At 44.8% G+C, this 12,169-nt stretch overlaps 2 long non-coding RNA genes across 2 annotated transcripts; both read left to right on the forward strand.

Annotated features, from left to right (window-relative positions):
* Positions 1-2,383: 2,383 nt before the first annotated feature.
* Positions 2,384-4,217, forward strand: LOC307226449. Its single transcript, XR_013843433.1, has 2 exons — positions 2,384-2,501; positions 3,251-4,217. It is a non-coding gene; the product is annotated as an uncharacterized lncRNA (long non-coding RNA).
* Positions 4,218-8,619: 4,402 nt separating this feature from the next.
* LOC307226970 lies at positions 8,620-10,229 on the forward strand. Its single transcript, XR_013843749.1, has 2 exons — positions 8,620-8,863; positions 9,342-10,229. It is a non-coding gene; the product is annotated as an uncharacterized lncRNA (long non-coding RNA).
* Positions 10,230-12,169: the final 1,940 nt, after the last annotated feature.

Consider the following 12,169-nt stretch of genomic DNA (forward strand, 5'->3'; position numbering starts at 1 on the left):
GCAAAGCGCTTAGCTGTCCTTGGAAGCAAGAGCCTTGATTTTAGTGGAGCTCAGCTCCACACACACCCTCCTTCGGAAGTAGGATAGGATGGCAAGCTTATAAAAAGCACGGTTTCCTCGAATGTAAACCTCACTAATGTGAGAAAATCCAAGGAGACGCTTGGCTGTCTTGTGTTAGGGATCCCCAACATGGCAGAAGCTTTGCAGTAGCTGTGCCTTCAGGAACCTTAATGAGATTTCGTGTGTGTGTGTGTGTGTGTGTGTGTGTGTGTGTGAGAGAGAGAGAGAGAGAGAGAGAGAGAGAGAGAGTCAAAACAAATGCCAAAGGCCTGCTCTTGAACACCCTCCAGTTTAATTAGCAGATAATAAAGAAAATACAAATTTATGGTGATTATGATTATTACAAACCTGTGCTTTTGGTGGTTATTTTCCAAACAGCTCATAATAACCAGAAACACAGAGACTCCGGAAGATTAACCCCAAGGGATGCAGTTGGCCCGATTCATATCAAGACATTGAACCTTTACCTTAGCTTATTTACTCCCAAGCAAATTCTCCCTAAGTTCGACAGAGCTTCCTCCTCTGGTCACTTCGCCCAGGGTTGCAAGGAGGAACTTGACTTCGTGCAAGCAAATCCTTTACAGATTTACTTTGGAGTAAGCCCTAATAAGCTCGTGGGTTGCCTTTCTGAGTGCAAATACAGTATGTCTAAGATCCCTCTGCACGTTCTACACCGAACTTTTTTTTTTTAATTACCGTCCAATGTACATTCACTTGCGAGTAAGCCTCATGGAACTCAGTTTTTGAGTAAGCATGCCTTCAAACAAGAGAAATAAAAGGCCATTGAAAGGACCGAGACTCAAACATAAATGAAGACTGCAGTCCTATACTGTATACCTACTGTAAGGCCCATTGGACGCAGTCGGACTTACTTCTGAGTAAACATATAGGATGGCGCTTGCAAGCTGACCCAAGGAAAGTGTTCCTGTAGATCACCCACATCAAGTAAAATTGATGTCTAAGGAATTTACTCCTGAGTATGGAGTCGATCTTGAAAGCGGCCCAGCCCCAAATCATTCCCCCCCCCAAATTGAGGGCTTCCGCTGAATTGGGTTGGGCCAATTCTGGACCTGAAAAGGTGCAGCCCTAAGCGTGCTTACTCGGAAGTAAACCCTATCCAGCTCGGCTAGCTAGCGTCGTCGCAGTGGGATCCTATGCATGTTTCCTCCCTCACTGGACATGGCGAGGGTTACTCCCTAGCAAGGCTGCTTGCAGTCACATCCCACGCGCATTGATCCACCAGTTAAGACCCCACTCAGTGCCCTGGGATTTTTGCTCCAGTCGCGATGCTTATTTAGGATTGCAGCTTTAGGGTCCTCCCAGAGCCCTTGCCTGCCCGCCCACTCGCATTTTCCATCCCTCGCATTTTCTGTGCCAGCCTCCTTGCACTAGCCAGCCGCCGAGAGAGAGAGAGAACGAGAGAGCGCGCAGCCCCTTACAGAAGTAACAGCTTCTCCAGGGGGGGGGGGGGCGAGAGAGCAGGTTGAGGCTGCGCAGATGTTGCCTTTGTTTAAAGAGACAGTAATTAAGGGCAGGAGGGACATAAGTTTGAAAAGCGTGACCTATTTTCTTTTGATCAGCTGTCAAAAGAAGAGCGGGGGGTCTCTTAAGACAGTCCCTTCCAACCACTTCCAGCTGTTAGAGAAAACTTGGCTCGGAAAACAATGGTGGGTTGCGGGGGGGGGGGCGGGGCGGAGAAAGAGAAGCCCCACTTTTAAAAAAAACAAAAAACTTGAGAAAAGCTTGCAAAATAAATCTTTGGACCAGTGACATGGACTTGTGGGGCTTTTGAGGGGGGGACACGGAGGGGGGGAATAGTAGCGCCCCTCCCCCAAATCACGAGGACGCTTGAGACCTTCATGCTAAAACAAAAAACAGGACTTCGAACGAGACGTGATTACTCAAAAGTTAATAATAATAATAATGACCACTGAACTCAATAGGATTTCATTGGTATTATCATTTGAATGGGACTTGCCCCTAAGTAAGGTTTGAGTATGGGAGAGGGCGGGTTACTCGTACGTAAAGCCCTTAGTATGAATACATATGGCCTGAGCCCAAGCGTGTTTATTCTGAAGTAAACCCTGCGTGGATTGGGACTGTCTCCCACGTAAATTCGCTGGAAATGGAAGCCATAGACAGCAACTCTATGCACGCCTACTTAGGAGGCGGCTCCACTGAACCCAACGAGGTTAATTCCTGAGTAAACATGCCTAGGATCAAGACTACAAGGACCTGAAATTGATTCAGTATTGGCCTCGGGAGCGGTAAATTCTCAAACCACTCACTTCTGGAGTAGTCCTCTTGAATGTAGGCTAACAACAAGATGATGATAAGTGGATAATTTGAGGATAGAGAGGTTCAGTCGCTTTCAGAATTGAAGCCCTACGTGGGTGCAAGAGTCCTAGACAGCGGTGGGAAGGAAAGTCCCAGCTTCTCAGGTAAGGCAAGAAGGTTAACTCAATAGACGTTGGGGTATCAGTCCTTCCGGATAGCCTTTTCTTAATTTCTGTAGCATTAAATGATCAAATAGGATCAGGCTTACAAACAAACACGTTATATTTTGTGCTAAAATAAATCTCTCTAATGATTACCTGTATCTTGATGTGGGTAGTATAACCCCTTCCATAAAATATAATAATAATAATAATAGGGATTAAACTGAAGGAAGTCACTTTGAGATGCAACCTTTCTGAGTTGGGTTCAGGGGGTCAGGAGTCCAGTTCCTTACCCAATCATCCTGCTGCATTTTTTAATTGTTGGTCGAGCACCGTCTCTCAGCCCAGTCTACCTCACACGGTTATTATGAGGCTAAACAGAGGGTGGAAAGGGGATTTCTCCAAGGAGCGAGGAAAGAATAGAAACGTCACCATAAACATTTTCAGATAGGGAATGTGTATTAATTTATGGGCACGCATCTACATTTCTTGCAAAAAAAAAAATCTAGATTTTTTTGTTTGGTTTTGGTATGTCACAGCAGAATAAAAAGCCATTAGAATTATTTCAACTCCCTCCCCATTAAAATCTTAATCCTGACAACAAAATAAATCCTATAAACAGGGGGTGGGTGGGAGGAACACTTTTGAAACGTGCTCAGTTTGGGGCTTAAGAGGGAGAATCTCCTGTTTGGTAGAAATAGAGAAATCCATCCACGTGTCAGTTTTAAACTAAGAAGGAGGTGTTTTTACAGCTGACTCCAGAGGAGCCAATCGCAATTCCTGGGCGCGAATCCGCTTTGCTCCTGAAAGAAAGCCTATCTGACTCGCCTCAGAACAGGGGGATCCAGCGCACATCGAAACGATTAGCTAGGATTAGCAGCACTCCGCGCTTCTAAACCCGTTTCCCGGAAAGTTAAGTCCAACTGATCTCCAGCCGACTTACTCGAAAAGGTGCTTCCATTCACACGTGACGCTGCGCTAAATCGGACGAAGCCCCAGCAGATCGCTCCACCTGCTCTTTTGTGCTACTCAGGCCGCAACGCCAATTTACCCGGGAGTAAGCTCCACTGCATTCAATAGGACTTACTTCTAAGTAGGCATGACTTAGACTGCGCTGCCAGCTTCCAATCTCTCAAAATCAGGATCCATCCGTTTGTAAGGCTTGAGGGGGAAGAGAACCCCTATTTGGAGCAAAGCGTAAACATGCGGCACCCAGGAACCCCCAAGGCTGGTTTTTTTGAAGATCTCTGCGGCCTTTTTCATCTACATTTTCCTGTGGGGAAAAAGGGGAGCAGTGAGTGCCCCTATTCTCTTAACCTGGGGGGTGGGCATGGCGGGTTGAGGTTCTCTAGGGTGGGAGAAGATCAACCTGGAAAAATAAACCTGTTTTCTGGCTGCTGAGCTCCCTGGTCACGTGGGCCAGAGTTTAAAGGTGAGGTGTTGCATGTTCCCACCTCCAGATCAATACTCTGCTTTCTGTATGGAATCAGGCAGACAAGCGGCTCTTTGTGTACTGAATATGCCTTTGACTCGGCTCTGGATTTCCACGCTGAGCGTCTCGAAGGCGAAATGAAAACAGTCTCCAACACCCCTTTTGTAGGGAAAGAGGCACACGACACAGGATTATTTCAGATTAGGATCGTTTCCTATCCAGGGCATTAAAGGACTGACAAACACACATAAAACGCCTTGCTCACAGGAGTCCTGGGAACCTCAGCTGTAAGCGTCACCATATATATATATATGCCTTTATTATCAGCAATAATAATATTCGTTTAAAAAAGGGAAACATGCTCTTGGATCTGCATAAGTGTTTTGCTTTTTACCGTGCTATTTTAATTTCTTCCCCCCCCCCAAAAAAAGCAGTAAATAAGAGTGACTCAGGAATTGCTCCCCTTATTAATATTTGAGAAAAATTGCACGCACCCCAATGATAGGAGACGTGGGTTTGCAGGGAGCTGTTTTTACGCATCCAATGGCAAGCGTGAGGAAGGATATCAAATACTGTTTTGATATCAAATATTCTCAGCGTCTTTCTATAATTGTAAGAGGAATCCTGCATGCTTGTGCCAGAATTTAACCTTTCTCCTCTTCAGTCCTTTATATTAAAAGGTGTGTGTGTGTGTGTGTGTGTGTGTGTGTGTGTGTTCTCCAAATATACTTAACCTTTCTCTCTCTCTCTTAAAAAATCTATGTCATCATGACACCAGCGTGCAATATTCGAGGAGCAATCGTGGGCAGACTGAAGTCAAATTTGAGCACTCAAGTCCCATTCATTCCAGTGAGGGAGATTTAACCACCAATTCATCATCCCCCCCTCCCCAATGAAAACAATGAAGTGTTTAAACACACACACAATTTAATGCTCTTCGATGAATGTGTTGACATACATTGTATATGTTTTTATCTGATAGGCATTCAGGCATCTAGTAGTATTTTTGCTCGCGTCCTGAGCGAGGTTTGTGGAAAGATCACAGGCTGAACCCCATCCCCCGCTTTCTCTCTCTCTCACACACGTGTGCACGTGTGCAGCACGAATGGCTGTGTCCTCGTGTGCAAAGCCTTCATTCCTGTTGGGAACAACCTAATTGTACACGGTGTGCTTGATGATTCTCTGTGAAGCTCCATCGGTGCCCTCTGATTTTTTTTTTCAACCCCTTGGTCTCCTTTGAAACAAACTAAATCCTCGGGTACACGTGTTTAAACACGCCGCCCAATAGATACACGCATGCAATAGATATTTTAAGCGAGTTTGTATTTGCTGCAGAGGGGGAGAGAGTGAAATCTCAACATTTAATCCGGGGGCAGGGGCAGTATTTTTTTCTAGGAGGTGAAGAAGCAAAGAATAACGTGTCACTGATATTTTTTGTTGGTTGAAATGTCTTTATATTTATTTTTAAAACCCTTCCACAGGTCTGTGGGATACTAGGGAGGCAGGAGTTGGGTGGACCTGAACTCTCTCTCTCTTTTTTAGTTTCGAAGGTTTTTTTTCTGTCCCCCTCCCCTCCTTCTCTTCCTTTTCTTTCTCCTCTTCCAAAACCATCTGGCACGTGAGTGCGGGGGTATTGATCAAATCCGTGTGTGCTGGTGACCCCATGCTAATCTATAGCGTTGCTGGCCATCAGTTTTGCTTAGGAAGCGCATCTGCCTGCCCTGTTCCGCTCCCAAACAGTCCTATGATCCTTCCTTCAGGTTCCCCTTTGCCCCAACTCCAACCTCCATTCAGGGGTAAGTCACTCTCTCTCTCTCTCTCTCTCTCTCTCTCTCTCTCTCTCTCTCTCTCTCTCTCTCTTCTCTTCCCATTTTGTTTTGGGGAGGTGGGGGCTGGCGGGGTGACAAAGGACCGAAATGCCGTAGACCAGGCTTTCCTGCATTTGGCGAGCTTCTCCGATTTGACTTCGTGGAACATGAATAATAATAATAATAATAATAATAATAATAATAATAATAATAATAATAATAATAATAATACTGGCGAATTAAGAGCAGGAAGGAGTCTTGCAGGAAGGCCTAGGGAGATGCCGCCCAGATACTGGCGCTGCGTTTAACATCTGGAAGAGGAGGTGGACTCGCTTTCTCTGTGGTTGTATTTAAAGCAGAGGCACCTCAGGGAAATGTCCGGACGGCGAACGGGAAGGGGAGAAGGGTTTTTTGGCTGGTAAAATGAGATCGCCCCTTTAGAAAGGCTCAAAAGAGGCGCTGAGATCTTGGGTGCCAATTCAAAGTGAATGAATTTTAAAATCCTATTACTTCCGCCCACCACCCCAGGGGTCAACGTTAGGAGATGATCTAGGTAAGGAAGTGAGGAAGATCCTTGCTTCTTCTGGCAAGAGGGAGAAGTTTTGCAATGTGTCCGAAGTGGAGTTTGAGAGTTTCATAGCTTTCTTGGTTGGAGAAAGGCGGGGAGATGGGGGAAGAAAGAGTTGGGTGCGAATTGCAAGATTTATGCGGCTGTAAATGCCAGAGGAAAAAGGGAGAAAGGAAAGGAAGAAAGCGATTGGACAAGGGAGGGATCCTGCTCCTATTGAAGGCGAATGCAGTTGGGGTTGGAGAGAGAGAGGCAGGGTTGGGTAGTCCGAAGCGCTTTTCTGGGTGGAGCTTTTTTTCTTGGTGCAAAATGAGGTGGTCTGCAAATCTGGCCTCAAGGTATGATCAAGGCAATGGTGGCCTTGAAACTGGTGAGTCTTAAGACTGGCCACCTGTCGGGATTTGGGGCACGGTGCCCTCCTCTCTCCATCTTTCCCCCTCTCTCTCTCCACGTCAAAAAGCTTGGGTGGGGTGGGGGGAGGAATAAATGGATGTGGGAAAGAAGAGGGCGTGCAAAGAACCGAGATGGGCGCTGGAGAAAAGGGATGACAGAGCCACCTCCCCCAAAAGCTTCGAAGTTCCTTGACTCACAGGCTGGCAAGTCAAGTCAGTTAGCCAGGAAAGATTGCACATTTCGGGGGATGAAACTCAACCCAAGAGTCCTGTGACACCTGCAAGGCTAACCCATTACTGTGGTGTCAGTCACCACCAGCTTTTCCTGTAAGGGAGCTGACGCTCCAGTCCAGGAAAACGTCCGTACAGTTGACCAATGTATAATAATGATGATAATGATGATATAATAATTGCCACAGACTAACATAGCAACCACTGTTGAATTTACCACGTTTTTCACTTCGAGGTTTAAAGGGCTTATTTTTTCGTATGTGTGTGAGGGTCTCCTTTCTCTCCGTCCAACACCCCCTTATTTCCCACCTCCCAGTTTTAATCAGTAACTTCGAAAGGAGTTCTCTCTCTCTGTCTCTCTCTCTCCTTGTTTGGCGGGACAATCTTATCTCTGGCAACCCTGTGGCCATCTTTTGTTTTGTTAAAGCTGCCCTCTTTTCAATTCACCCTCTCCACCCCTTTCAACCCCTCCAACCAACCCCACCAACCCGGGCCCCCCCTCCTCCAGGAATCTGTTTCTTGCTGCTGGGAATCGCTAGATGGAAACGTCACCTTCTTTTAAGGTCAGAGAAAGTTAATCCTGTTTCTATTCTAACCCACCGAGGAGGACATCAGGGAGAGTTTCAAATTCGACAGAAAAGAAATAAAGAAGGGGAAAAGAAAGAGGGGAGAGCGCGCAGCCTTCCAAATCCTTGCATCAAGATAGCTCAATTATACTATTTTTGGTTTTGAGCGTGGAAGGAGAAAAGAAAAGAAAAGGCCACAGGTTTCTTTGAAAGCAGAGGAAAGCTCTAGGGCTGGATCCAGACTTAATCGCACATAAAGTAAGTTAGGCATGGCTTACTTAAGTCCCATTAAAACCCACGAGTCTAACTCGAAGTATGACCTTAAGTCTGGCGTCAACCCCGTAGACCTTTGGAAAGGGAAAAATGCGATTTACAGTACTGGTGGCTAATACGATTGCCGCTTTTGGGCGCAAGAGCACTGGGGGGGGGGGCAGCGGACTCCCTTTATGAACAGAGGAAAACTTCCCAATTGAAAGCCTCAAAGGGGGAAATGGGAGGGGGTGTATGGTGAAAGAGAGGCGACATTTTGCCCCTGTCCCTCCCATTAAACTGAAGACACCCCAGGAGTTCAGCAGGCTGCCGTTTCCATCGTCCTCTTGATTCCATGGTCCTCTTCGATTCCGGTGCTGTTTGTATTTCCAAGAGGACTCCATCCGCCTGAACGCCAAAGAATTTGGTTTAACTGGGATGCTGACCCCACCGTGTGAGGCTTGTGTACGCGAGGTGTGTGTACCCCTGTGCTGACCTGCATGTATGCATTCATACACCAGACTCCCCAGGAGCACACGCAAGTTGGTGGCAGCAATACCATACCATACCATACCATACCATACCATACAATACAATACAATACAATACAATACAATACAATACAATACAATACAATACAATACAATACAATACGTTTTAGTTATTTAAATTCAAAGGTCACTTTAACCCAGCTACAGAACCTTCCCATTCTTACATCTTACGCAGTACCTTTCTTAAACATACCCAATTTTATCTTATGCATGCTTTATTTGTGAGACTGTACAACTAGACTTTATATGTGTACGTCCTTTTATATATTCTTATACATACCTCTGTCTACATTTTATTTCTATATACTTTATGCATATGGATTGTTTAATTATACTTTATTTATCTACGTGGCTTATTTTATAACCTTTCTTTCTTTCTTTCTTTCTTTCTTTCTTTCTTTCTTTCTTTCTGAACATTTTAGTAAAAAAAAAAAATTAAATAAAAAATCCAATGAGACTGAAAGCTTTTAACGTCCTTTATGGAGAGATCCCGAATTTTCCTTTTCCTTTCAAGCCCGCAGTCCTCTCCTGATTACAACTCAGGGACACCCTTCGCTCAAATAAGAAAGTATGTATAAAATTGAGTCTTCTCCTCTCATCCCCCCTAACAAGCGACTCACCCTCCGTTTAACACGGGAGGAGGAGGAGGCGGGCGGGGCGGCGGGGGGGTCCTGAAGCAAAGCGGCGCGAGGTCTCTTTGTTCCGCTCAAGTTGGGCGTGAAATCTTTTTGTTGCGCTTTCAAAAGGAAGGCAAAAGTTGCTGTTGATTGTCAAAGGGACAAATTTAACTCTCCGAAAGCGGAAGCTGGCTTCGGAGGAGAAACTCGGGCCGCGATTTTTTAATTTATCGCCACTTTGGGGTGGACTCTCTCGCTCGTCGAGGACATTTCACGTTTACTTGTGAGAAATCCAAAAGAGAAATCCAGCCGACGTCTCTCTTTCTGAAGTTTAAGGGAAGGAGAGGGAGAGGAGGAGGAGGACATACGAATTTTAAACCCGAGAAGTTTGAGCTATAAATAATTTCCTTTCTTTCTTTTTTACTTTAGGGGAAAGTTTCCCACTTGTTGGAAACGATAAATCTACAGTCAGCGACTGTTCTGAGCTATAGGAAAGCCTGCTTCGATCTGAGGTCTTTGGAAACTTTAAGAATAGCATGAAAAATTTACTAGGTTTCAGCTCTTTACGGTGGAAGGTGCCCGAAAAACTATATTTTTGGAAATATCTTTCTAAGCCGGTATGGGAACAAAGGAAATTTGTATATATATATATTTAACTCCCGGGTGTTTGCTTGAAGAGTTTTCCTGAGATCCAGCCAATTTCTTCACGGCTTCGCGCTCCACGCAAACACCTGCCCAAGATCCCGAAAGCACTTCCCTCAACTCCTCGGTAGTAACTTTTGCTGAAAGCAGTAAACTTCCAATTAATCGAGCAAATCAAAGCCTTGTAAACCGGCTCGTGAGCTTTCCTGCAGCTCGATCCGGAAAGCACTCGAGCGGAATTCAGTTCAAATCGGCTCAGAGATCCATCTAAATCCAACGCACAAGGAAAACCTACTCGGCAATTCCGGCTGGATTTGGACCTCGGTGTGGTCGGCGATATGGAAAACTTTTTATTTTTTATTTTTGATGCGGTGACTTAGCTGAGTCTAATTCTTCTAATTCTTCGTTTTCCATTCGCTGACTTTATATATATATATATATATATATATATATATATATATACTGTGTAAGATCCTACAGCTCAGAGTAGGAGAAATCCAGGCTATACCTATACTGAAAGAGGTTTGTAAAAGATCGGTTTGTAGTGGACTTCATGAGGTATATATTTAAATCTGCCAGCCTGCGTTGAGGAGGGTGCAATATGAATAATAAGAAATATAATTCATGCATGCTTTATGTTTACACATAGATTAAAATGTGTATATCTATTTCTCATTTCTCTGACATTTATTAATTGCACAAAAGACTAGCCATATAAATATATATATGGCTGTCCCAACTTTTCCTGGAAATTTCTGGTTTTAAGAGAGATCTAGCTGTCTACTAAGAGTGTCAGAAATGTTACAAAAGACGTGTCCTGGAGATGGGAAGCTGAAAGGAAAAATGGAGGAGGGGTGTCAAAAAAAGAAACAACCCATCCAGAATTGTGATTTTTGTGGGCGCCCTCCCATCCGTTCGGAAGATGCTATTTTTGTAGGCAAATGTATAGTTTAAAACTCTTCAGGAATACCCGGAATCGGCCAGGCAGAAGGAGGGCTCCCGTGCCAAATAAGGACCCCCCCCCCCGCCAACAGTACACAATTGGCATTTCCCAAGGAAAGGTTTTCATCTCGGCTGCAAGCAATGGGCGAAGGAGACCAGAGAACAAATTTGGGACCCCAAGTCCCACCTCTTTCTCTCTTCTCTTCCCGCGGAGCCCCCACCCCTTGAAGCAGCCACGGAAAAGGAGACCCTCCCTGCGGAAGATTGTTCATCCTTGGCTGATTTGGGATTCTCTGACAAGCGGCTTCGGAAGAAACTCAGAAAGGAGGAGAAACCGCAGTCCAGGAAAGCGAATGCCACAATAAATCTGTTTATTTAAGGTTCTTGGCTGTTTTAGCTTTTCAACTGAAGGAGGAAGAATCTAGCAGGCAGTGTAGGTCAGTGCAATAAACACACTCTGGCAAACATCTGAAAACACTTTCATATCCCTCCCTGTTCCCATAATTGAAGATGCAGAGTCCTCCTCTGCATACTTTTCCTGGAGTAAGCCAAGCTGAACTCAGTAGAATTTACTTCTGAGCAAACAGCATTAGGCCTCCTTTCTGCACTCAGGTAGGGTTCAGAGTCCCGTTGCACTGAGCCTTGCCTGCTTCAGAGTATAAACAGGTGGTGTGTTGCAGTGCTGAAATCCTTTTGCTGCTGGAGTCATCAGCAAAACTCCCCCTTGGTTTCAATGGAGCAGAATGACTGCCTACATGTTTCTACATAGTTTGAACTTTTATCTTTGTCTTTTTTCTGCCCTGGTAGATAATATCACCAAACACTTCAGTTGGATAGGTACATATAAATATGTTGAGTTACAGAGAGATAACCTAAAACTTTCTGGACTGCAGGTTTATATTTGGTCTTCCCAAGGCTTTCTTTGTGATAAGCTGCAGATAGCAATGGCTTTGAGGCAGCTTGCTCTCCATGGAACCACACTGTCCGTAATACGTTCCAAAGAGAAGTGGAGTTGTCCACTGGAATGAAATATCCCAACCTAACTAAGATCCAGTTGTGGACTAGACGCAGCTGTTGTTATTGAGATACAGCATGGCCCTCAATTAAAACCTATGTTACTTCCAAACAATCAGTTTATCTAGAGCACAATGGCCAGGAAGATCTTAGGTTGAATTTTGCCCATGCCAACTTTACAATTTTTTATTTTAATTTATTGCCCATGCCAGGAATTTAAAGAGGAGGGATCTGGATAAGTCACTGTCCCTCAGTCCTCACTTGCAATACAGGCAACGCTCAACTTATGCTGGGGTTATTTTCCAGGGTTAGTGCGTAAAGCCATTAACACACAGTGTCAAAAAGCATTGGGGTCTATGGTGGGTGGGTTTGCCGAAGTCTTTTTCCCCTGATGTCCACCCCTCTTCTGACTCCTTTTAAATTTTTGATTGCCAAGGATGTAAAGCTGAATGCATGCAAGCTAAATGTGGGTAAGTTGCGAGTTACCCGTATGTAGGCAACAATACTGGCCCAATTTATGGGACTGTCATAAGTTTAGCCAAGATAATATATGTGAAATGATTACAACACTCGAAGCTTGCTGTGTAAATGTGGATTGCTGTTGCCATCTATCTAGTGCTGGCTTGTGTGAATCCAGATTTTTCTCTATTGGTTTATTG

This window comes from Podarcis cretensis (assembly GCF_951804945.1).
Source record: "Podarcis cretensis genome assembly, chromosome: 11".
In the NCBI taxonomy this organism is placed as follows: Eukaryota; Metazoa; Chordata; class Lepidosauria; order Squamata; family Lacertidae; genus Podarcis; species Podarcis cretensis.